Source organism: Pongo abelii, chromosome 21 (assembly GCF_028885655.2).
Source record: "Pongo abelii isolate AG06213 chromosome 21, NHGRI_mPonAbe1-v2.0_pri, whole genome shotgun sequence".
Classification (NCBI taxonomy): Eukaryota; Metazoa; Chordata; class Mammalia; order Primates; family Hominidae; genus Pongo; species Pongo abelii.
This window is the reverse complement of record NC_072006.2, coordinates 7,223,544-7,249,948: the sequence shown is the minus strand read 5'-3', so window position 1 is coordinate 7,249,948 and position 26,405 is coordinate 7,223,544. Positions and strand designations below refer to the sequence as shown.

Sequence of the window (26,405 nt, the reverse complement as noted above, 5' to 3'; positions counted from 1 at the left end):
TCTTCATAGAGCTATTGGAAAGCCCACAAAGGGAGGTACTGTGAGGTCATGAGCTAGTGTCACTGTGCACTTATCAGTGCTGAAATCCCAGGTGATCTCATCCACCCCTCATAGAGATAAGAAGAACTACCAACATTCCTCTTCAACAGAGTCCTTTCGTAAATGTGCTTTAACTGTTCAACTCTGTAAGACAAGTGCCTAAGGGTATAGTATCTAATTATTCCACAAAAAATTGAGTTGGTATTTAATCTTGTTAAAGTCTGTAAATAAGTTTGGCAAGCAAGCTTATGGATGGCAACTTGACACATAAAATATTTCATTTTGGGGTGTTGTCGGTGTATGTGAGTTTGATTTAGATACTTCACAGTCCACAGTGTGGGAGACTGGGACAACTAAGCAATAATGTTTTTCTCTCAGGTTAGTTTGATCACAATGCCTATAACAAGAATGCCCTAACCACAGGAGTCGTGATGACTGGGCATGTGATTTCTAGGTTGTAATGGATATTTACTGAGTATCTTCTGCATGTAATGGGACCCTGTGTGGGCCAAAATGATTGAGAAACATTCCCTATCTTTAGAAACAGGTAACATTGGAGGAATCAACGTTAGAAGGAAAATCAGACAAAGTAACAAACAGTTAAACTACAATGTAAAAAATGCTATTAGCAGTGAAAAAGAGAGGGCTGGACTGCAAAAGAGGTGGAATTAAGAAAATTCTCACTGGGATATTGACGCTACTTTTGAAGGAAGAGTATGAATATGCCTACCAGAAAAGCTGGGGGAGACCAGCTCTGGTGAGAGAAACAGCTTATGCAGTATTATGATGCCATGATGGACCTTTGTATATTTGGGACACGGCAATTTCTTTGGTGTGGTTAGAGGTTGCACTCGCTAGGAAGAACAAGAGAAGCTGGAGCTGAAGAATCAGGTCTGGGTTAGATGGTGGATAACCTAGGGATGCCATGATAAGGATTTTCTCCTGGAAGAAATGGAGAGGGTAAGTCTAGAAGCAGGGAGGCCACGTAATGGCATATGGCGGGAGTCTACATCACAGATGGTGAGAGCCTGAAATAAGGTATTGTGCTGCTGCTTGTTGGGAAGCAGACCCTGAGCCAAGGATTTGTGTGTAAGTGGTTTATGAAGGCAGTACTTTCAGCAGAATGTGTGAGGGAGTATGAAAAGCAAAACAGAGAAGGCGAAAAAGTCAAGCAAGGGTGTGAGTTCAGAAATAGCATCACCCTCAGCTTGGTCCTAGGATGAACTCTGTTGCAATAATTACTCGTCACTCTGTAGCATTAATTACTCCTCACCCTGTATCCCACACCAGCTAGCCATGGGCTAGAATCCATCCTAAGGGAGATGTAAACTCTAAGGCACTTCTGACTCTCTCTACAGGTGAGGCTGGTTACAGGCCCAAGGTCAGTCCTCTGAAGGTCAAAGGCATAAACTTTTAATGGCAAGAGCACAACTGGGCAATGGTGAAAAACAGTTGGTTGAAAGACCCTAGAGGATCTGAATGGGATACCAAGGGTATCCACTACACAGCTGTAATGGGAAAGGGGGACAAAGAACAATAGTTCCCAAACTATGTTTCTGGGGACATTTAATTCTGTGAAATTTCTATAGGAATTAGCAATGGGAATGGTGGTTATAAGTTTGAAATTGCCGAGTTGAATGAAATTAAAAACCTTGTTTACTGCAGAAATTCTCAGATCTTTTGATATCCCAAGAGGCCAATAAAATACAAAGCATTTTCAAGCTCATTTAATGAGAGAACACCTTGGGAAATACTTGAGTTGGGAGGTATTAAGAGTTTGCATTGATTGAACTAAGTAGATCACTATAAATGTTGAAAGTGAGGAAGGTGTCTGGGTGACTTTCATGTTTCTGACTTGGGCAGTGGGATGGTAGGGCAGGTTGTGGGTTGGGGAGATGAATAGTTCATTTTTGGATTTGTTGAGTTTAAAATCTCTACAGGAAGGAAAGAAATCCATGCTGTTGATTTGCCAGAAAGTTATAACTTAAGTTACATTTATAGATGAAATTACTCAGGATGAGGGTATAGGCTGTAGGAGAACAAAAGATCTGAGGGTGGATATTTGGAAGACACCAGGGTTTAATTGAAGAGAGTAAAACCACCCCGCAAAGGAAACTGACAAGGAATATTTGGAAATGGAGGATAACCAAGGGCGAAGAGGTCTAGTAACCTAAGAACTAAAAAGATATATTTTTGGTTTGCAAACTAGATCATTTATAATCTTTGTGAAACGACATTAGTGGAATATTTGATACACATGCTATATTGCAGAGGGTTTAATCTAAGAGAAAATGGAGCAGCTCCTCTGCAAAAACAAAAGCAAAAAAACAAAAGACTGAAAGGAAAGGGGAGAGGGTAAAAGAATAAAAGAGTTTCTTTAGATGGAGAAAGTTGAGTGTGTGATTACACTGAAAGGAAGGAGATTCAGAGAACAGATAGTTGAAAATTTAGAAGTGAAAATAAGTGACTAATGAGGGAAGGCTTTTAAAGTGTTCAAATTAAAGTATTAACTTAGGAAAGTGGACACAAGTTTGGTTATAAGGGATGGGGATGATCGTCATGGTATGGGAATTGGTAAAATAGTTATAACTAATTTCTTTGCTTTATTTGTGGGACATGAGGAATTATCCTCTGAGAGGTTCCTGATTGTAGTAAAACTTTCTTTATTTGTCAGATACTTGTTGACTGTCTAAAGCATGCCTGACACTGTGCTAGGCACTGGTGCTGGGAAGATTGGGCAGCATCTTTGTAGATATAACTGTGCTTCTTGTCCTCAAGCAACAGACAGTTTAGATGGAGAGGCAAACTTCATGGAGGAGACTGTGAATGTTTGAGTAGAAGAAAATTGACCGAGAGCATGAAATAGTATCCTTGGATATCAGTGAGCACCCTGCTGTGTAGCACGAATGCTCATCACTGGTTAACTTTCCTCAGTGGTATTCTATTATACCCTGGCAGGAACGATGAGGATGCAAGTTTGAATGGATCTAGGTCTGGAATTTTGCAATAAGTGTTGACAGAATTAAAAATATAGGATAAAGAAAAGGGCTACAGTGATGCACAATGATGTCCTAGGAGGACAAGCAGAAAGTTGGGAGGTACCAAGGGCCAGCAGAATAATGAGGACAAGTAACTGACGTAGAAAGGGCCAGAGAGAATAAGCTTTAAATTTGTGGTCAAAGATTAGGACTTTTGAGGTAGATCAACTTCAGGTTGTTGGTATTTTCATGGAAATGTGTGGTCAAAGATTAGTAGACGTGAAGGTTATTGAAGTTAAGGAAGTTACAGAACTGAACATCAGTCAGTGTCTACTATGCTTCTAGCAAGAGGTGGAGCAGGGATTAAGATCACAAATCAGATAGCAAGGTTCTCAAGAAAAAAATAATGAAAAAGTGAATGATTCTGTCCCATTAGACTCTAAGAATAGCAAATTTAAAGCTAAACCAGACATTCACATACAGGACCCAATAGTCAATATGAAACACTTTCCTGATTTACAAGCAGTAGAACAAGCAATAATCTCTACAAAGAAAAACTCATTCATGACTATTAAAAAACACACCTTCCTCCTTTCTGTGTCATGAATTTAAAAATAATGTCAGAATGTTTGAAACCCTTCCCTCACAGTTTAAAAGTAATGGACTTGGTTGAGGGGTATAAAATACTAACCTCAAACCCTAAGGATTTGAGAGCATCCAAATTCCATTCCAGTCCCCTGCAGATGACCAGCACTACTGTACACACAAGAGAGGCTCACTCATGTGTCAAAATAAGGCAAAGAAACTTCCCCTATCTGAGACAGATGTTTGGTTTACTCTTCATTGACATAATCAAAAGTAAGTCATTTCCTCAGGAAATAATAGATGCTTGGCATAATGTTTGACTATGCTTAATGGTTCAGAGAGATAAAATTAACATGACAAGGGGCAGGATAGACCAAATATGCATCATATGGAATGAAGTGAATAGTCACCTATATATTGTCACTTTATGATATTGATTCTTGTTTATAACTAACAGAAGCCTCTTCCAGCTGCTCTATGTTATTCTTTCCCCTCCAGTCTGCAAGCCATTTCACCAAACGCCTATCACGGCAAGCTAATTCTTTGATTAGTTTGACTAAGTTCTACAAACCACCAACTTAGGATGTGTAAACCTTGGGTCAAGTTATTTTTCAAATATGTTCTTTGATCTTTACCACAAACCTGAAAGATAGGCATTATTATCCCAGTTTTACAAATGAATGAATGGAGGTTTAGAAGTAAAACTTCTTGCCCAACAGAACTGTCACAGGTAGTTGTGGGACTGTAATCTGAGCTCAGGTCAGGCAGTCAGGCCAGTGGCAAAGCTTGTGATCTCTCCAAAGTGCCTGCTGACCTCAGAAACTAATGAAACTGCAACATTTTATATCTCATTTGGGTGTCTTGGGAAATAAAGTTCTTTATTGCTTGGATTCCAGGTACACCAATGTTTGGCTTCTAGTTGATTCTATATCAGCATAGCCATCTCCTCATCATCTAGGATTGTAAACTGCCAATCAACAGGGGTGTGGGAGGATAGATGAGCTCTTCCTAATTCCTTCCAGAATCAAGATTCTGTGAGGGATCCTGAACAGTCCCTGTCTAGTAGCAATCTCCTGCCCTATGCACAAATAAGTGAAAAACCCAATTCCATCCACTGTTCCATACTATATAACCAGTGGACTCCAAATAGCAAATTTATGGCATACAGTACAGTGCGCTACCGTGATACACGTTGAAAATAGTTAATGATTTGTCAACATGATAGAAAAGAAAGTTTTCTTGGAATCTGTGTGAGTCAGACGATATAATAATTTAACACACATAAGGAGATTCAAGAGGGTGCCACCATGAATATTTCCCCAGCCATGAGCCTTAAAATAAGAAGCTGGTAGGAGAAGTTTGCTTTTTCCTTATTGTCTTTGGTGTTACAGAAAATGATAAATAAACTTGGAAAACTAGTGGAGTTATTATTAAGTTTTTCTGCAATGCCTTTTCATAGGGGAACAACATAGAACTGAACATCTCTACCACATAGATGACTCCAATCCTAGGACTACCAGCCTAGCAAAACTTTCTCTGCTAAGATTCATTTCTCTGCTTGAGATGCAATGCAGAAAAATTATTTTTAAACTGAGATAAAACTTTTTATTCGAAAGCCAATTTCAAAAATAAATAAATAGATGGGACCTCTTTGATATACATTTTGATACGGGAAGGAATAGGACAGGGTTTGGAAAGACATCATCATTTTAATATGACTGTGAACAGTAGACTTCTTTAGGGAAAAAAAGTCCCAGCAAAAAATAGGTAGTTTCATGTCCTGAAGATCAAATGTAAAGAGTATGATCATAGTTTTGTAAACTGCTTGTCTTACCTTGTTTTGTTTTTTGTTTTTGTTTTTGTTTTTGTTTTTGTTTTTTCTTGCCACATGCAGAAGATAGAGTTGGATTATCTTGGAAGAGTGACCTATGACCTGGAAGTCTGGAGCCCACAACATTTGACCCAAATCCCAAATGTTTATTTTTTCTTTACCTAGAAAGAACACATTAGTCTTGAAATCTGATATGTTTTCCATTTTATAATAAATAAGGCTTAAAACCGACTGTCTCAGTCAAGGTTTAATAAGAGAAGCAGGACCACTAGGATTATATATGTATGAAAGGGAAGATAGATGTAAAATGGAAGAAATTAAAGACAAATGGAAACCCACAAGGATAAACTGGAAACCATGTCAGTCTTGTTGCCTCTGATCTTGGTAATGTGTTTGTCCTGCAGAAATAGGAGCTCTATCCTGCACTAAACACACGCTTGGTCCAGGAGTCAGGGAAGCTATAGGAAGAATGTGGGGAAGACAGACAAGTTGCAGGCTCCAGCTGCTGCCTCACAGCAACAAGGTGAACCAACAGATTAATGACAAGGCATGTGCATGACAAAAGCTTGTTCCCCAGCCTTCCAAGAGTAAAAGCAAATGGCCAATGCCTCATCACCTCCCTCCAAATCTGCAAACACATCTGTTGTGGTTCATCCTAGCCAGAAACATAGAGAAAGGGACTTCTAGGAAATACAGTGCAGCCTTGCCATGCTTATGTGTTAACAAAGCCACCACATCTACCTTCATGAAAGCACACTGACTCTTTCCCCAAAGCATCATGTACAACTAGGGGCCTAGACACAGAATGATGGGAGGCAGTGATTCCAGTGCTCTAAGGCAGGTGGCATGGCCAGATTCAAGGGCAGACACACAGTTTCATCAGGCAACCAACTCTTCACAACTGTTTTCAAGATCCATCGTGCCTTCTCTTCCTTATGACTATCTTCTCAGTTTTCTCTCCAAAACCAAGAGACACAATACACACCTTTAGCCATGGTCTAACACACACGGCAGAGGCCAATACAGAGAGGAGATAAACCATATTCAAGTTCTCTGAGACATGACAGCAGTTCTTTTTTTTTTTTTAGTGACATTTCCAAACTACATTTTTTCCTAAACATTTACTACTAGACTAAGTTCTGATTTCCTCTTCTGGTAAAATATTTATATTAGCTGATGAAGGCCTTTATTTTCATTAACACTGACATGCATAACCCAGCCTCTTTGTCAGGCATATAATTCACCTGGCAGTAAATACATTTGATGCACAATATGGAATGCAATCTGAGGTGCTTGCGGCATGAGAACACCAAAGCCACATTAAAAATCAAGAATCCTATGGTCGTGCCTGGGAGGGTAAGCATATGGCAGGCAACTAAACTCCATTTATGGTGCAGCATCTCAGTTATTTAAAAATATCTCATAAAATGACTATATAAGTACTATATACATGTGTGTGTATGAGAGAGAGAGAGAGTGTGTGTGTGTGTGTATTCTGTTAGTATTGATGAATATGAGAATGAACGAATAACTTCCTGGGGAAGATGAGAACTTTGAATCTGGCTTTAAAGTGGCAAATAACTTGAAAATGTAAAGGAAGAAACCAGATGAGGCATTATAGTGAAGGAAAGACAAGCAATTGTGGAGGGTCTTAATAAGAAAAGTAACAAGAAGTTAGGCTGATGAGGTGGTGCAAATAAGTAAATGGTTCCTCTTACAAGGAGGCTAAGAAGTCTTGGGATAAGAAGATATCTGTAGGGTGAGGAATGATTTTAAGAAAATCTTAGCTGGTAGAAAAAAATTCCCAGAAAACTAGAAGCCTAAGACCTAGTGCTAAAATCCAATTAATGGGGACAATAAGGGCTCTTTTTAAGGATGTGTCTTCCAAACAGAAAAGTAAGCATCTGAATTCACTAGGCAGAAAAAAATGGCCATCAACCAACCAACATGGAACCTCTTTGGTGCTGTCAGCTCAGGCCCCAGGCCCCATGGGACACGCCCTAGAAAACACAGGCTGAGAGACCAATTAAAGGAAGGACCTTCATTTTCCCAAAGTAATGTACTATGTGAGAGAATCAAGATCTGCAAAGGGAACAAGCTGTTGCTCTTTGTCTTAAAGAGCAGATTTGACTGGGCATGACCAATTCTATTTTTTAGAGCTGTTCACACCTAAGCCCACACTTATGTTTCCCACCTCATTTGCTCTTTTTACAATGAAGCGTTGACACTCCTCCATCGAGATGTGGGGTCCACACTTTCTCCCCTTAAAACCGGTGGCCTTGTGTCTATAGCAGAATTGAGGCTGAATGAGTTCTGAAGCAAGGACATAAAAAGAAATATAATGCTTCTGCCATTTTCATTCTCTCTCTTAGGACACACACCTTGGGGCCCCTAAGTTGTCAGGTAAAGGGTCCAGCTACTTGAAGCTGTCTTTGTGAAGGGACCTTCATGTAGGGAGACCATATATTTGGAAAGAGATGCCCAGAGAGCTCCATCTGTTCCAGCCCTCAATTGTTTGAGTCTTCCTTGTCCAGGTGTCAGACATACAAGTGACTGAGCCTGGATAATTCCAGCCCCCAGCCTGTGGCTGCCCCAGCTGACAGTTGGCGCCAGCCTTTGAGTCTCCGAGTTCAGAGTCCAGACCTGGCTGAGCAGAGATGAGCCATGCAAATGTTGAAATTTTGCTTTACACCTCTAAGTTCTGGGGATAATTTGTTATACAACCTTTAAAGAATTTTGGACTACAGGGTGAATACAAGTTCGTAGAGAAGATGGAAAAGTGTCCAATTTAACAGTAAGAGTGATGTAGAATAACATTAGTAGGAGTATTAGTAGTCATTTCAGTAGTAGCAACATTACAGTAATAGTAGCATTACATATATTTTTTCCACATAATATTTAAAAAGAAAAAATTAAGATAGTGCTTTTGTTAACCCTGTTTTACAGAGGGGAAGCCTGAAGTGTAAAGAGACAAAAAATCTCCAAGTTCTCGGTAAGTGGTAGAGACAGGATAATGCTCCATGTAGTCTGGCTTCAGGGTCTACACACTTAAACATTTGAGTACATGGGTAAAATTTGGAGACAGTTGAAATCTTAAAATTATTGCTGCTGATAACTAGCATTTATTTAGCACTTACTCAGACTCTCGGCCAGGCACCATGCTTGAGGACTTCAAGTGAATTGTTTTAATAAGCAATGCAAGTTGAATGGCTGGCTAGGAGTGTAAATGAAATGGACTCTTTTTAGGAGGCAAAAGAGACAGGTTTGAAAAATTGTTTTTACTTAGTCATGAATTTTGGAAATTATTTAAAATACTGCAGAATAGAAATGCCTAAGAAGGTCATCACAAGCCCCATAAGCAGAGAAGCGGTCAGGAGTATACAGTAATAGCAGTGTAGAGTGCAAATTAAACCCCAGTGCTCCAAATCACAGACAATGTATGTGGCACCTAAGCAATCACTCATGAATTTCCTTTTATTTTAAGCCGACATTCTCAATAACTGAATAGCACTGAAAGAGAATCCAATAAAGACCCAGCCTGCGGGCCTACTTTAAAAATTATTATTAATATGTAATGGTGCAACATTTATTGTGAGTGACTCATGATAATTTTCAGACCCAGAATAAAATGAAGTTCTTTTTCTCTTTAGTAGAGCAACTCTCAAAAATTAAAACATGCAAATGTGTGGCCTGCCCGTGCACATTCTGATTCTGCTATCAGATATTCATCTGACAAATAAAAGCCTTCTCAGGAATTAGCATTTACTGCATGATGAAATCTGAAATCTGAGAAGATGGAATGAGAAATTGTTTTTCTACAATATATGTAAGGTTTTTGTTTTATCTTTTGTTTTTAACTTTAATTGTGATGTTAGATTTCTGCAGTGCCATTTTGTTTTGGATTAAATTGTGAACTCTTAGAAGGAAAACACTGTCCTATTTAATCTATTCCCTACATTCCTCAACCAGAGACCTTATGTATAAAAGGACTTGATATTTGGGAAACAGTGGCTATGGTAGACACGGTGGCCCTTCTCTCCACAGCCACACACTTCTTCATCTTTGTAACATGATGCAATTTTATTTTTCCCAGATGAACTACGTGCCCAAACCTAGGAAATAAAGCTTGATTGATTGGAGCCAGTCTTTTCTATCCTCTACTTCTTTTTTGTCCTCCACTGTAACTATGGGTAGAAGAGGGCATCCAGGAAAGATTCTCACCCTAGATGGAAAGACAGTCACTTTATGCCAACTCAGTTCTTCCTTTCTACCTGGCTTGCCATGATGAGGATGTAGAGATAGCCCAGAAAGTGAAGGGAATGGGGCTGGGTGCAGTGGCTCACATCTGTCATCCCAGCACTTTGGGAGGCCAAGGCAGGTGGATCATCTGAGATCAGGAGTTTGAGACCAGCTTGACCAACATGGGGAAACCCTGTCTCTACTAAAAAATACGAAAATTAGCTGGGCGTGGTGGCTCAGGCCTGTAATCCCAGCTATATGTGAGGCTGAGGCAGGAGAATCTTTTGAACCCAGGAGGCGGAGGTTGCAGTGAGCCGAAATCATGCCATTGCACTCCAGCCTGGGTGACACAAGTGAAATGCCATCTCAAAAAAAAAAAAAAAAAAAAAAAAAAGGGAATGGGCTGGGAGTCTTAAGAGAAAAAGCCTGGGTCCTGGGTGGCATCACCAAGTGGCTGAACCTGCCCTAGACCATTCACCTCCAGGCATCTTGTTTTCAACTGGCCGACTTCTGATTTTAAGCCACGTTTGGTCAAGTTTAATGTTACTTGTGGTCAACTGTATCCTACAGGGAGTAATGATGCTCTGAGTATACCAAGAAAGATTTTTAGTGAAACCAATATTTATGGATGTGAATAAGAGTTATATCTCAAAACTACAGCCCCCTATATGTTTTCAGGAAATATCAGACTTAAAACCTGTACCAGGTCTCATGATAGCACTGTCTGCACTTCTGGGGCAATTGCATATATACTTGCCTTAACTAGGCAAACTTTCACTAGCATGTAGATTTTCTCTCAGGATACAGTCAATAGAACCTGTTGCTCAGCATTTTTTGTGGGGATTGCTATGTTGCTGATAGATAGAAAGGGAGGTGGGGGAAGAAATGCTTCCAGGAGATCTCAAAATCATGAACATATAAGGAGAGGGAACAATATAATGTAATCTCTTACAATGTTAAAGTAGTAGAAAACAAACCAAGATATTAATTCCAGCTATGTCACGTGATAGATTTTTGCATTTAGACAAATTTCTTTACCTCCTTCTGCCTCAGTTTTCTCCATTGTAAAGTGAAAATAATAGCAATATCTGCACAATTTGATTATTGTGAGGATGAAATGAAGTAATGTTCTTAAGATAGTACATGGTACATAATATGCATTAGATAGGGCAACTATGGCTTTAAGAAATCAAAATGTATTTCCTGACTAAGGTGATACCACCAGAATTGGTCTTTTATCCTCTAATTTCCTAGTAAAGATATGTCTTTTTCTCTAAATCCCTGAAATTTGCCTTAGGAAGATTTTTCCTGTTTACCTCTTCGTCTGATGAATGGCTGGCTTGGCTCGATTTCATCTTTGTAAAAAAAAAATGGGGGGATTACTGAGGGTTTCTTAATATTTCTTGTCCTAGTCCTCACCTGCTCTTTGATACAGGCCTAGTATAATAGCAACTACTCTTAAATCTCTCAATGAGGCTTCCCTGAGCAACAAAGAAAATGGTAAAAGAAGCAGTTCCAAATTAACACTGATTTGTTTCAGGCTCACTGCCTAGTTCTTCATAACTCTCCTGCCTAATTTTGTTTGTATCAGAATTTATAAACAGGAATCTAATCTGACCTGCAGTTACTATGTTTGTGTGAGTATATGTGTTTGTTTGTGTGCTCCAGAGCTGCATTTTTTAAAAACTTTTTGTTGGGTAATTTGAATGCTTTTGTGAAGGATGTGCTCTCTAATTTAGCTCTACTCAGAGGTTACTCCATGACTCTGAAACTTGTAGGAAGGCAAATTTCTGGCCCAACCCAGATCTGAGGGTATGCCCAGGACCTGGGTCCTAGTAAGTACTCCAGACGTTTCCAATGCATGCGTAGGTTTGAGAACCGCTGCTCTCTTTTGCCCATTACTTCACTTTATTCTCTATGACAGTCTGTTTCTTTCCTTCATGTTACCTAAAATCAATTGACTTTATGACCCTTGGTTTAAACTTTGAACTCATGAACAGTTTTTATTCCTACATTTTCTCTGTACCATTCACCAACTTGACATGCACCTGCTGTATGTGTATCCCTTAACACGGAGCCAGACACATTAATAGACCCTCATCCAGCCAGGAGTCAAACTAAATCAAGTCATAGAATCCTAGTCAGGAGAAAAGGCCTCGGGAGGAGCAAGTGCCAGAAAGTTACAAGAGAAAAGCCTATTAAGTAAAGTTAATCAGAGCTATAAATGTGAACAAAAGGAGTGTGTGAAATACGAGGGTGGACAGAAATTTCTGCAACCTGACTGGGCAGATAATTTTATCTAAATATGGGTAAACTGTAGGACTCATTATGCGCTGACCCTTTAATACATATTTATTTCAAGAATTTCAGCCTTGCCTCAGTGTCGCCTCCTCCCCCCGCACCCCAGCACACACAGAGGTGGGAGACGCAGGTTTTCCTCCTCCCATTCTGGGGTTCTCTGAAACACTGTCATCCCAGAAGCTTCCAATATTCAAAACAAAATCTCCCATAGGCTGTAGGGACATACCATTGTGCTTTAAGGACGTCTCTAATTTAATTATTAAATGGCTGTTTAAAAAAAAAAAAAATCATCTGAAATAGCTAAACATATACAGGGAAGAGCAAGTGTTTGCCACACAAGAAATCAAACAAATTGATGAACAGAAAGAAAATAACTATGGAACTATAACTGTTCTATTCTTAACTAGCAATCTGCATATTTTCTCCCAATTAATGCCTAGAATGGGATCTGAGTCAGTTGAAACGTAATTACTGGCATATCACTTTGTTGATTCAAAGCCCTACAACAGTCACTGCTCATGTTTCAGTTGCATGAACTCTGCAAAAACCACCACTAGGATGTCAGTGCTTGCTTTGCCACCAGAAATCTATGCTGTAGCTATAACTTCGTGGGCAAATGCACACCACTTTTCCTGTCACTCTGCTGAGTAAATGTTCTGTCACTCACAGTCCTCATTCATTTAAGATGAAGATATGTCTCTTGTAAAGATTTTTCCAGGAGCTATTTTTACTAATGGTGTAGTGAGGTAGTTTGTGGAGATTCCCATAATGCAATTAAGAAGAAGTGTGGAAGACCTGACTTCTGTAGCTGGTGTCCATCATCTCACTTAAAAATTTTTAAATTTTTTTAGAGACAGGATCTTGCTTGTTGCCCAGGTTGGAGCGCAGTGGCATGATCATAGCTCACTTTTCCCCCAAACTCCTGGGCTCAAGCAATCCTCTCACCTCAGCCTCCTGAGTAGCTAGACCGCAGGCATGCACCACCATGCCCAGCTAAATATTTTCAGTTTTTGTAGAGATGGGGTCTTTCTATGTTGCCCTGACTGGTCTCCAAGTCCTGGCCTCAAGCGATCTACCTCCCCAAAGTGCTGAGATTACAGGTATGAGCCACCATGCCTCATAAGCAAACAAAACACTTCCCATTGAACAATGGCACTCCTAATTTGAACAATGGCACCCCTAATTTTCCCACTACCCTGGGAATAGATGTTACAGGTATTATCAACCTTATAGTCTAGGACAGCGTTGGCCAACCCCTGGTGTAGGGGAATGAATATTAGCTTTGCCTGCTTGTCTCTCCTCCCATTGCACTCAACAGGGTGGGTCCCAGTGGCCTTTCCTGAAAATACTGCATCAGACATTATATTCATAGCTCCCTTATTAATTACGCTGTTTGGTGTCTGTGTTTCTCATTTAGCTCCTGCTAAAATGCCTGCACATTAGCTATTGTTGTCTTCTCTATTCTCCTCAGCTAACCCACAGGGGAGTTGCTTACCCATTTCAAGGAGAGAATTGAAGCTGGTGGGGAAACAGAGACATCTTATCTTCTTGCATCTGCTCCGAAGAGTTCTCCCTATTACAACTTCCTCTTTTTCACTTCTTCCATGGAGTCATTCACCCAGTCTTTGAAAATCTGACTTTAGTATCTCTGGAATTTATTTACTAATGCCAAGTACCCTCCTTGAGGCCAGAGATATGAATAGAGAGAGGTACCAAGTGTGGACAGAGGCTGGGTGGAGTTGAGAGGATGAAAAAAGTTCCAATGCATCTAGTACACAGGATGTTCATGATCTGAAATATGTCTACTTGGAGAGAGGTACCAAGAGTGGACAGAGGCTGGGTGGAGTTGAGGGGATGAAAAAAGTTCCAATGCATCTAGTACACAGGATGTTCATGATCTGAAACATGTCTACTTGGCCAACTTCCTCATTTGCTCTTTTCTGCAGCTCTTGCCTTGGCTGCAGTTTCCCTCAGGCTCGTTTGCTTTTGCCTGGAGTCCTTATCTTTGGCTCATTGTATCCTGCTCTTCCTTCACAACTCAGCTCAGGTGTGAGCCCCTCTGAGACATCTTTTCTGACCCCTGTAGGCTGTCTTAGGTGCTCTCTAATGTGCACCGCTGCACCTTGGGGTCAATAAGCTTTCGAAACGTTTGTCACTCTCTATGACAATTGTTCATTATCTTGTTAGTGTAAGTTCCTTCACCTACACCACAATCCATGAAGAACAAATTCTTGCCTTTTACATCCCCGAGATTCCTACCACTAGGTACAGGGCCTGCCATGGGATAGGGACTCAATGCATGATTCATTAAGAAGTGAGTGAATGTGTAGCCAAAAATCCCTACCCAGTTATGTGAACTTGAGAAAATCACTCAATCTTTTTGAACTTTAGTGTTTTTCATCTCTAAGAGAGATTTCTAAGCAGTACCGTTTGTTTTCCATCTCCCACTTTAATAACCCAACAAAAAGTCATTTAGCCTGAAATTATGCATAGAATACTCCACTTCAAAAAGAAAGTGGTCTCCTTGATAAGGTAATCGGCGAGGGTTTCTGAGAAAGGTTGTGGAAACAAATTCTTTTGAAGAATTCCTCCTCCATGTTGGGTTAGATTAGCAAGAATCTGCATAAAGATTGGAGGACAGATGAGCTCTTTGTAGTCCTAAAGACCACTTTCATACTGTAAGACTTGAAAGCGATCTTAAAGCTTATTCTAGTTTAACCCACCTCTTTTACAGATAGAGAAACACACGTCTCTTGATCTGTAATTTATGCGAATGCTTTTATCAAATCTTACACAAAATGTGCTATTATCAGCAGTTAACCAAAATGGCATGCTCCTTAGCAGTGGGGAAAATTAGGAGACTGTATGAAAAAAATGCTACCTTTGCAGGTTGTAATTTTTAAGGTTTATTTTGGAGGGATGACCATAATAAAAGAATAGAGGCAATGAGAAAGGCTGCAGAATGTTTACCCACTTTAAAAACAAATTACAGTGTCTATCTGGAAAACAACATAGACATTTGATCAAAGAAAATGTATTCATTTAGTAAAATGTGGGCTTCTATTGGGAAATAGAGATTTTCTCACCGACAGACCTTAAAAAAGTGACTCCCAGGAGCAGAGTGTAGAATGCAATAATGTCAAGTCATGGGGTATGCATTCCTGTCATTTTCTGACAAGGGTTTTTTTAATGTAATCATAGTTATTAGTTGCAATCTTGCACAGGTGATCCAAGTAATGATAGCAGTGCATTGCAGGCCCCTTTACAAACTGTGCATGCGGTAAAAAGCTCCTTCACAAGCCAGTTAGTATTTACATTCCATGATACCTCAAATATTGCTTCTTTGCTTTTGGAATGGTTGATGGCAGAGTTTATACACTGAAGGAAGTATTTAGTGAACTTGATTTTTATTTTCTAAAACTCTCTAATCCTGAAACACTGAGGTGTCTCACCCAGAAACAGTTGCAGGTGATTTTTGTTTGTGTTCTGTCATGACAACACAGAACACAGTGGGGAGAGGGACGCACCTTAAATTGCTGGTTAGAAAGGGAAGCAGTAGCCCACTTTTCAGTAGATTTTATACTTCTCAAGACTTGAACATTCTGGTTAGCGTGGCTGGGAGGTAAATCCTGAAATAGCCAGTGCCCCTCTGAGTTTTAAACCTTCAGAGGGGCACTGGCTATTTTAATAAAACCCTGACTTATGGACAAGTTGCTATGGAAAGGCAGTTTAAAGCAGTTTCAAGTGCATAAAATAAAGTGAATTAGGGATTGAAGTATTGATTTGTAGGCAATTCCTTATGCAAAACAAATAAGAATGATTAACAACATGTCAAAATTAGGGCTTTTAAAGTACTTGAACCTAAGTTATTCCTTTAAGGTGAATGGTAGCTCTATGTTTTTATTTACTCCATTAATTTATTTAGCAAACAGAAAGAATTGCCACACAGAAAGATGAGTTTAATTCTGTTTTTGTTTGTTTGTTTGTTTTTCCCCTTCTGAGCTCTCCCCAAACTCAAATCAATGGATGTCAATGGGTTAAGGTCTGGGGCACCTCTTTGGGGCATTCTCTAATCCAAACTGTTTGCAAATCTGAGATATTTTCCTCTGAGTTCCCCCTATGTAGTGCCTGCAATCAGTTTAACATCAGTTTAACATGGGGGCTGAGGCAGTTTGTTCATTGTTTTAATACTGTTCTGGAATTTCCAATTGATAGAAGGTTCACAATCTGGACAGGGCTCATTCTTTGACAAAGGACAAACAAAGGTAACTTGGATACCCCTATAGCAGCATCTACCAAAGTACTAAAGTGGTAACCTGCCCTTCAGGATGTCAACCAGAGAGTCTATTTCCTTGGGCTTTATCGATAGACACTGCATTATTCTATATCATTTAATGACTGCCACACATTCTTGGTAATGAGCTCACTATTTCTACCTAAAGAGCCCTGTTTGAGCCTCCTCTAGTTCTCCATTTCTTCATGGAAGGAGATAGGCTAAGACAGTTATGTCACAGTTACCTGGGCCCTGCCCTGTGTTGATAGGAGTACAGCTTTGTCCCTGAATGAGTCTTCTCCAAGCCTAGGAGGCATTTCCAGCCTGATCATTTCTGGGCTCTAGGACACTCTTGCCTACGTTGGGTCCTGAGAAATGCACAACCGGGATGGCAACATTAGAAACAGGACTCTGCCTGTATGTTCTCTGGACCTCAACATTTCTTGCTGAGGAGCTGCCACCATGGCAGAGAATGTGATCAGCTGAGAGCAGGAAGGCAGGGCCTTGATATTGATGGGTCTCTTACGACATAAACAATGCGACGCTCAGTGAAAAACACCTCGTAAACTTGCACCTCTTATTTTTCAATCAGGGACTTGGAGACTTGAGGTGAGACAGGATTCTGATACCAATGGAAAGGGAAATTGTGACCATGGAGTTTTGAGGACACCTTGAATGAGGGGTTCTAGTCCTATGTCAGAAGTGGGCTAAAGGTGTAGGTCAAGGTTAGTGAGAGGATTTTATATCACAGCCTTCATAATCAGGACGGATGACTAAGACATTACTTTCCTTTTCCCTAGTGTTTCCCTAAATATATTGCCATCTGATTGATACTTGAGTCTGGGGTTTCTGTCTTTTGGTTCATCTGTGTCCTCATCAAAAGCTTCAAGCTTCACTGTTTCTGGGAACTGGAAGGGGTATATTTTAAGCCCCTGGGGCATATAATTTACAAGATATTTTCATCTGACTTAAGTCTTCCAGTGTATATGAGATATTTTGATCTTAGCTTTCATCTAGCAAGTAGGCCACTCAAAAACAAAGGGAAATACAACTGATATGTCATCTGGTTTACAGTTACTCTTACCTTTCATTTTTCTATCCCCTTAGCAGGGTCAAAGTTGTTTGGCTGTTTTGGTTAAACACAAAATCCCAAAACAACGTTATTAGCGATGGAGGAGATGAATATTGGAAAATGCCACTAGAATAAGTATTAAAGATAAAATCCAATCTGACCATAATGGTAGGATTTTGGTTACGATTCTGAAATAAGAAAAGATTTTGGCTCATGGACCCCTACTCTGATATACACCATGTTCTGCCTCATAAGGGCAGGTAAAGTTCCTGTGGAAAGTGCCTAGTGTCCTTGAGATTGTGAATATGACTAGCTTTGAGAGTCAGAAACTCTGATCATCTGCCAAGGCTCTCCACCGGCAAGAAAAAAGTAATCAATTTGTGAGAATAAAGTTTATGATGTAGAATAAAGCTAGACTCTTTGATCTTGAGATGAGCAGATATCCCAGATCTTGGGGGTTATCCAATTAAATCAAGGATGTTTTTGGCTTTGTCTTTTCAGGTGAAGGCAAAGCTGGCACTGATCATCTTCTGAATTCCCTTTCAAGGTTGAAAATATGGATAGCACATCCCAATCTTTGCTATTGATGTTCTTATGAGCCAAATGGTTGTTGCAAAATAAGATTCTAGTATGTGTTTCTTTGTTTCCTGATATAATCCCTTAAACTAGTCTTTAAATTGGTGCCATGCATGTCACTGATACATTGACTTACCCCATGACATTAAAGGACTAAGGCTGTGTCCTCTTACAGAGACAATTGAAAAACACAAAGTATTTGCTTAGCCAGTAATGGCATCAGAAATGTGTCAAAAATCTGCCCACTGGTCCATGAACCTAGGCTGTAGTCTTCTGTGGCTATTTTTGCTGAGTCATTTAAGCTGGGAAGACAACATTTATTTCCCTTCTCATTTGAAGTCTTTTCCACTCTTTTAAATTCAGAGAGTGTTACTGAAAAAATACACTCTGATATTCAATCCCCGTGTGCTGGGAGCTCCAGAACTTTCACAGAGCTATAAAATCTTCAGCTCGAAAAGGCACTAGCATGAAGTTCAGATGCCCTGTTACAGAGGAAAACAATGTGGTGAAAACCTACTGGGTACTATTCATGAAAACTCAGAGATTGAAGAACCACAAGATGTTTCATCCTGATCTAAGTAACCAGATACTTGTCAGATATTTATTTATTTACATATAAATGTAAATGTGAATACAAATGAAGTTGAAACTTCTCCTAATGAGACAAAATTCTAGCTAATTCTCAAAGCAGAGAAGGACACATAAAATGTGGTGCCCCATTGTTTTTTGGGGGAAAGTCCATCTTGAAGTAGATTTCAAATGTAAGTGGTTTATTTGGGATGTGATTTCCTGGGATCCATCCTGGGAAATCCCAATGGAGGAGTTAGAGAGAGAAAGGAAAGAAAAGAACACTCAACTAAGTGTGTTATGGAACAGGCTACCACTGAAAACAGTTGAGTCCCTGTCTTTCTGGGGAACTCCAGGACAGAGCGTAGAATATGCCACCGAGTTGTCCTACCTGAGGGGTGTGGAAGTGGGGGTATTTAAACACCAACTCCTATCCTCTCTTCTGAGGGCTGTTCTCAATGGTGTCAACATCTCAACATTTCTGATCTGCCCCATATGAGGTTGAAAGAAAGCCCTTAGATGAAAGTCAGGTGTCTTTGGTAGGATGCTGTACGTGTGTACTGGAATGGTGGCAGCTAAGGGGATGAGGCCATGGCACTTACAGCATCTACTACAATTCTCTTACAATAACCAAGAGGAAAGGTGTGATTTCCTAAGCTCTAAAGCCAAGTTTTGGGACCCTCCAAGGGAAGACTTATGAAGTCTTGGGCTGCTATAAAAAAGGGAACTTGATATCATCTCAGGATGGATTTGTACCAAGGGTTAGAACCTGCAGAAACTTTCTGATTGAAATAGAGTTTATTGTTAGAGTTCATGGAAGTTCTTGACATAGGTTCACAAGAGTTTGGCATTGTACATGAACATAGAGTCCAGTGTCCTCTTTTAGTTCAGTGATTTATAAAGATAGAGTTCCCATGCATCAGGCTTGGGAAATATTATGTAGTACTGTTGTTTTCGTAACCCTTAGAGAGTGAGAACAAGAACTTTAACTGTTCCAGTAGCTCCATGTGTAGGATCATGGAGGTTAATGGAGGTGCATGAGTTACAGAGATTCTATCTGGTAAAGTAGTGGAATATTTACCATAAAAAGGAGTTGGAAGCATGGATAGATCAGTGGCAGGGCCAAATGAAGACTCAGCTGTCTCTCTTTAAGGGAGCTTTCCACAGAAGAGCCAGGGCAAACCTGAGCATTATCCCAGGAAAACCACAGATACCTACTGGAAGACCAGCTATATAAGATGGAAACAGATCTGCTGAGAGCAAGAACAGAGACACATCCCCACAACAATAATAATTACTGTATCTTATCATGAGGAGGCACTTGCTGTTTCTCTTTTCTACTGGAAACATTAAAATCTAGGAGAGTTAAGGGAAGAAGAGATCTTCACACAGATTATAAATATTAAGTATCAAACCAGTTTTGATTAAGTTTTAAAAATGGAAATTGATTAGAATGGTTATGACATTGAGCCAAAATTTCAATGGGATAGGAAAAGATGATTTAAAGTGCTGTGTTTAATAACAGTGATTTAAAATAAAAGGGAAGGTTTTTAATGGTTTACTACTCTCTATAATGTTTTCTACATTTCTAAAATAGTATCTGTACATAGTAAATGTTTAGAAAATGTTTGTTGAATGAATGAATATATATATTCCAAGTTAGTTACTATTGTACTAACTGTTTGTAGGACCATACAAACCAACCAAAATATAAATATAATTGTTTATGATAAACATATTTTTGTATATCAGTGGTTCCAGTGTTTCTAAGCTCATGTGATGATTTTCTTTCTTTTTTCTACTCTCCAGCCAAACTTCCCCTTGGAATGCCCTACCTTGTTTCTGACCCAAGACTCTGACTTTGTTGGGTTCTTTACCTGAACTCTTTTCTAAAGATCTCAGCAAAGTTTACCCTTTTTCCACTTTCTAGTTTTGCTCAATATTTCTTCCAATAGATACTCCATACCCATGTTCTCTCTTATTATCCTATATTACATCTTCACTCCTCAGTACTCCTAATATCTTCTATTTCTGAACTGTTTACTTGGTTGAGCTTGCTTCTTCCACTTGAAGGTAAGATCCAGGAGAGGAGAAACATTTTCCGCCTTGTGGCAGAGACTTTTTCTCTCATGCTTAGACCACTCTCTTGAGCAGAGAAGGTGGCTTGGTTTGAATACACACAGACAATAACTTTGGTTCAGGTAATTTCTTTGAGATGCAACCCAGGAAACAGAGGTGAGGGATTGGCAAAGTGAAAGAGGGAAGAGAAGACAGCCAATAAAGGGTGTGGTGTTGAGCAGGTCTCCATCATGTGCAACTGGATAACCCCACTGGGAAAATTGCATGGGACACACCTCAGAATTATTTCACTGAGGCAGTGAAAAGCTGAAGTTCTTATCCACCGGTTCCCACCTCTCATTGGTTGATGCTTGCTACACGGAACATTAACTTCTCATCACTTCTGGTCTATCCCTTCAGCCCATGCTTGCAGCCACAGAAAGCCTTTAACTTTTCTGAGAGTCCCAGATGCTAAAAGTGGGAATTGTTTAATAAATCTGTAGACAATTTCCAGGGAAGGCCAAGGGGCTATGGTGGTGCACTTACATATCTACTAGAGTAGGTATTGGATAAATGTTAAATGAGTAAATAAATCGCCCAATTTGAAGGAAAATGTAAAATGAATGGTTTATAAAGGCAACATAAAACTTTTTATATTAACATATAATGTATCCTTAAAATTACAGGCCAAGTGTTATAAAGGATTTTAATTTTTTGGTATGTGTCTGTGTGCTTGTTTTCAGAACGGCCTTAGAGAAAGTAAACAGTTAAAGTTGAGAGCAAAATAAGTTTTTGGATCAGTTACACAAAAAAGTAAATTACTTGCTAACAGACTAGCATGTAGCTCTAAGAGTTTTATTTGATGGGGATGTTTGCATATATAGAAAATGAGAGCTAACGTTATTGTATATTTTATTGTTCATTTAGGAGCACTGTTTGGTTCTAGTAATTTCTTTTTATGAAATGACTTCGGCGATGCTAACTCTGTTTCAGATAGTCTCAGCTCGTTCCTTGCTCTGAACCTTGTGCTGTACTTGCTCTTTGTTTTTGGCCTTGCAGTAACATCTGGGCAAAAGAAAAAAAATCTATTCTAATATATGAACCAGCAGCAGCACCAGTAAGTGTTCTTCAGGGGTTTATCCCCTTATTCTCTCACTATCTCCCAAGGCACTCCTAAACATTCATCCAATGGTGACTGTGGCCTCCAAACTCCCATCATACAGAAACTCTGGAACCACTGCTTTATCTGGATCTAGTTTGTGATTCCAGCATAAACTCTGGGCTTTGTAGCTGTTCTGCTGTGCTCCAGCTATCTGAGAATAATCAGCACATTCCAGTAGTAGAGCAGATACTAGACTGTTGAAGTTTATGCAGACGTTGGCATGGGACCCCTGGAGTTTGATGTTGTATAGGAACATAGGATTTAGAGCCCCCTTGTGGTTCATTGAATTCCAAAAGCAGAAAGCTCACTAAAATGGGCCCTGTAGACCTGCTAACAAATCTAGAAATTTGTTCCTTTTTAACTTTAAAAATATGTGTAATAATTTCAAGTTCACAGAAAACTTACAAGAATAGTACAAAAACTTTCATGCACTCTTTACCTATATTCATTGACTTTTACCATTTTGCTATACTAGTCTGTTTTTCTTGTCTGAACTATTATATGGTAGGTTGAGGACAACATGCTTTTTTATTTCTTGATGCTTTAATACATATTTCCTAAAATCAAAGACAATTTCTCACTAAAACTAAACAGTTATCAAAATAAGGATATTTAACATTAAATTTAACACTTCCAAATAATCTGCAGTCCATAGTCCAATTTCAATAATTGTCCCAGTAATATCTTTCATGAAAAAAATTTAAAAGTTTGAACCTAACTCAACATCATATACCATCTTCAGCTGTTGTTTATTTTTAGAGCTTAATCTGTGATAGCTGCTCAGCTTTTCTTTGTCTTTTGTAACAATGACATACTTTAAAAATACAGGCAAATATTATTTCTTTGGTTGGTTGGCTGGCCGGTTGGTTATTGATTATATGGCATGTTTCATGGGTATGACTGCAGCTCCCAAGGGACTTAAAGAAATTCAGCACAAAAAGCAGATCTAAAATTGGAGCAGATAAAATGTCCTAGATGCCTTGAAATATCATGAAATTATATAAGAATGCAAGTTCCAGTGAGAAAGTTAACATCTAACGTGAAGATTCTCTCAACAAAATATGGGATGTTTTAATCCATTGCTGTCTCCCCCAAAGGGGTCACCATCTCTTTTCCTAGACAAACTGGCATTCCTATCCTATCGCCTTTTGACAGGAGTTAAATTAACTCGTGTCTCCGTGAATCTCATTGCTCAAAACGCACCTCTCAACAGTGATGAAATATGAGTATCTCCAATGCAACCAGCTGCTGTCTTATTTATAGAGTAGTTGATAGCTCTCCTTCTTCCCAGCTCATGTGAAGGTATAAGGTACATGGTATATTATTATTCAAATGCATTCCTTGTTTTTGCTCATTTTCTTATTTGCTTGTTTGTTGTTTTTTTAATGCCAAATAGTTCTGCTTTCTATAATTAGTAGTTATCAATATTAAATTACTACTAACAGTTATCAACCTTGCTTTAACTTCAGGTAAGAGCAAAGGCATTATGGGACATAAACAAGGTCACACAATAAAATGCAGATACTCTAAATTGAAGTGTTTCAACAAGATTTCATCAATAGTTCTAAAATGTCCCAGTCCTGTTGTGTAGGCATTGGGATTCCAAAATTAACAAAGCAGATATACCTCCTGCTCTCTGGAAGTTTACAGTTGAGTGAGAGAGAAAGAAAATTAATTATGCAATTATAATGGATAAGAAAAACTATTAGGGAAGTACATCATGATGCTGAGGTATGTATGAGGATACGCTATCTAGATCTCAGAGCAAGGAAGTCTTTTCAGAGGAAGAAGTTTCTTCAAAGCTGGGACCATGAAGATAAAGAGAAGATAGCCAAACCAGGAGTGGTAAGGGGAAGAGTGGTTCAGGCAGAAGTTATGGTCTGTATAAAATCCCAGAGGAGAAATAGAGATAGAAAAATGATAGGAAATGAAAGGCCGGTGATGTATCAGTCAGCTATGACTATAAGAATGCTGTGTAACAAGTCACCTGAAAGTTCAGTGATTTCCTACCATAAGCATTTATTCTTGCATTCATAGGTTGGCTGACCTACAATGAGCTCAGAAGGATGTCTCAGATTTAGACTGTCATTCTTCTAGGTCTAGGTCCAAATGTGGATTGCAGTCAGGCATTATTCCATGTGTTTATTTTAGGGACCATGCTGAAATTACCCAGCAGTTACTGGCAGCAATCACTCAGACATATTCTTCTCATGACAGGTCATTGTGTCTAAGCCCAAAGCCATGAGATGGAGGAATACACTCTTCCCTCATTGAGGAGGTATGTGTGAATATTTATTCAACATAAACCTAGACTATCACATATGATACAATTGGATTATGGAATATAAAGAACTGGAGAGGTAAGCAGTGGCAATGCCAGCCATACACAGAGTTCATACTCTGTGTATGAACAATACACAATGGTTTTTAACTAAGGGGAGAGGGAGAGAGAGAGAGATAATCATATTTGCATTGTAATGTGACCATGTTGGCTGCAGTTAGGAGACTAGACTAACACAGGACTACACTGAAGGTGGGAAAACTGTAAGGATACGTTCATCTTTGAAATCATCTCAGATAAACTAAGAAAAATATAAACTAGCGAGACATTCAAGTCTACATTATTGGCTTTTTTTACATCTTCAGTCAAAACAAAAACCAGGATTAGCAGAGGGTTCAAAGGCCATAAACATTGGATTGTAATTGGTGGTGGGAATTGTACTGAATTTACCTTGAATACTCTCACTTTAACTATTTTATTGGTTGTTTTATAGATACTAGCTTGCTTTATAGTACTCTTGCTGTATTATTTTAGGGTTGGGCCCCAAGAATTGTGTCTTATAGGATATTACTACTCAAAGTATGGTCTGTGGATGAGAAATATCGGCATCACTTAGATGCTTAGAAGTCTGTCAAAAATTCAGAATATTGGACCCTAAAAGAGATCTATGGAATCAGAAACTACTAGCATTTTAATAAGTTGCCCAATTTAGATACAGAACAACTAAATTAAGTTTCCAAATATCTAACTAACCTGTCTCAATTCCATTCATTGAAAACTGATTCCTATGCACAATGGAGTCTAAACATCACTGTTATAGAATATTTAAAGAGGGACTACAAATCAGAAAAAAAGGCATCTTCACAGTCATTCAGTCAAAGCCCTACATTTATAAGATGTTATTGTCAGCAAAATGGTGCATGCAAAAATGTATTCTTCCAGACCTCTCACATCTAAGGAGCTTGCAATCTTGCTGGCTGAAAGTCACATAAAAGTTTCATACCTAAATATTGTGATGTATGTTAAGAGTGTTAATATAAAGTGTTAGATCATTAGCAACAATCAGTATTGCCTTGGGGTTAGAAAACTTAGTTGAAGGTATGATATGAAGAATAGACTTTGAAGTATTGCTGGGATTCTGAGAGGCAGTTATGAAAGGAGAAGACATTCCAGTAGGCAGTTAAATGCAGAGAGTTGAGGAAAGGCAGGTGTATTAGTCCGTTTTTATGCTGCTGATAAAAACATATCAGAGGCTAGGGAGAAAAAGAGGCTTAATTAGATTTACAGTTCCACGTGGCTGGGGAGGCCTCAGAATCATGGTGGGAGGTGAAAGGCACTTCTTACATGGCGGCAGCAAGAGAAAGTAAGGAAGATGCAAAAGTGGAAACCCCTGATAAAACCAACAGATCTTGTGGGACTTATTCACTACCTTGAGAACAGTATGGGGGAAACTGCTCCTATGATTCAAATTATCTCCCATTGGGTCCCTCCCAAAACACATGGGAATTATAGGAGTACAATTCAAACCATTATCAGCAGAGCATATAAACAAACAATGTCCAGGCTCGGTGGCTCACGCCTGTAATCCCAGCACTTTGGGAGGCCAAGGTGGGTGGATCATTTGAGGTCAGGAGTTCCAGGCCAGCCTGGCCAACATGGTGAAACCCCATCTCTACTAAAAATACAAAAATTAGCTGAGTTTGGTGGTGGAATCCTGTAATCCCAGCTATTTGGGAGGCTGAGGCAGGAGAATAGCTTGAACCCGGGAGGCAGAGGCTGCAGTGAGCAAAGATCATGCCACTGCACTCCAGCAAGGGCAACAAGAGTGAAACTCTGTCTCAAAAACAACAACAACAAAATGCAACAATAAGGCTCCAAGAGAAGTCTAATCGGATCAACCAAACGTGAAAGAAAGCAGAAGTTGGAGTATGCTTTGGAAACAGCTGGTTTAAAATGGTACACAAAGGAAACTGAAGTTAAAATTAAAGATACAAAGAGAAAGTAGGTGGTTTGAGTTAGGGAAAACAGTGGGATTCTATACAGAGTACTGGTCAAAAGTACATTGTATGGAGCCAAAAGATCAAGGGTGAACTTTCCACTCTGCTCCTTAGTAGCAATGTGACCTTTGGCAAGTCATTTAATTCTTTCTAAGCCTGGGGTTTTCTCATTAGTAAGAAAGGAAGAGATTATACAAATCTTGCCATAGTTTTATACAATAATGGCTCCCAGAAAATCTTACCTCCTGCTTTCCATTTCCAAGTTGACTCTCCTATAAGTCATGAAACTTATGAATTTGAAGCAAGCAGAAGCCTGCTAAATTCTTGTGCATCGAGGCTTTTCTTTTGGAATGCCATCTTGAGACCACCATGATATGGAGAAACACCCCGGGAAGGAGCCCAGGTGAAAGGCCATGTGGAGAGAGAGGTCCAGCCATTCCAGGCTT

General features: G+C 39.3%; 1 long non-coding RNA gene across 2 annotated transcripts; it reads left to right on the top strand.

The window, feature by feature from the left end:
* Window positions 1–91: 91 nt before the first annotated feature.
* Window positions 92–26,405, top strand: LOC129052071 (uncharacterized). 2 transcript variants are annotated; one of them, XR_008516810.2, is made up of 5 exons: window positions 92–204; window positions 5,838–5,956; window positions 8,380–8,425; window positions 23,899–23,959; window positions 26,223–26,405. It is a non-coding gene; the product is annotated as an uncharacterized LOC129052071 (long non-coding RNA). The 2 variants fall into 2 exon arrangements; XR_008516809.2 differs by lacking the exon at window positions 92–204 and adding an exon at window positions 873–999.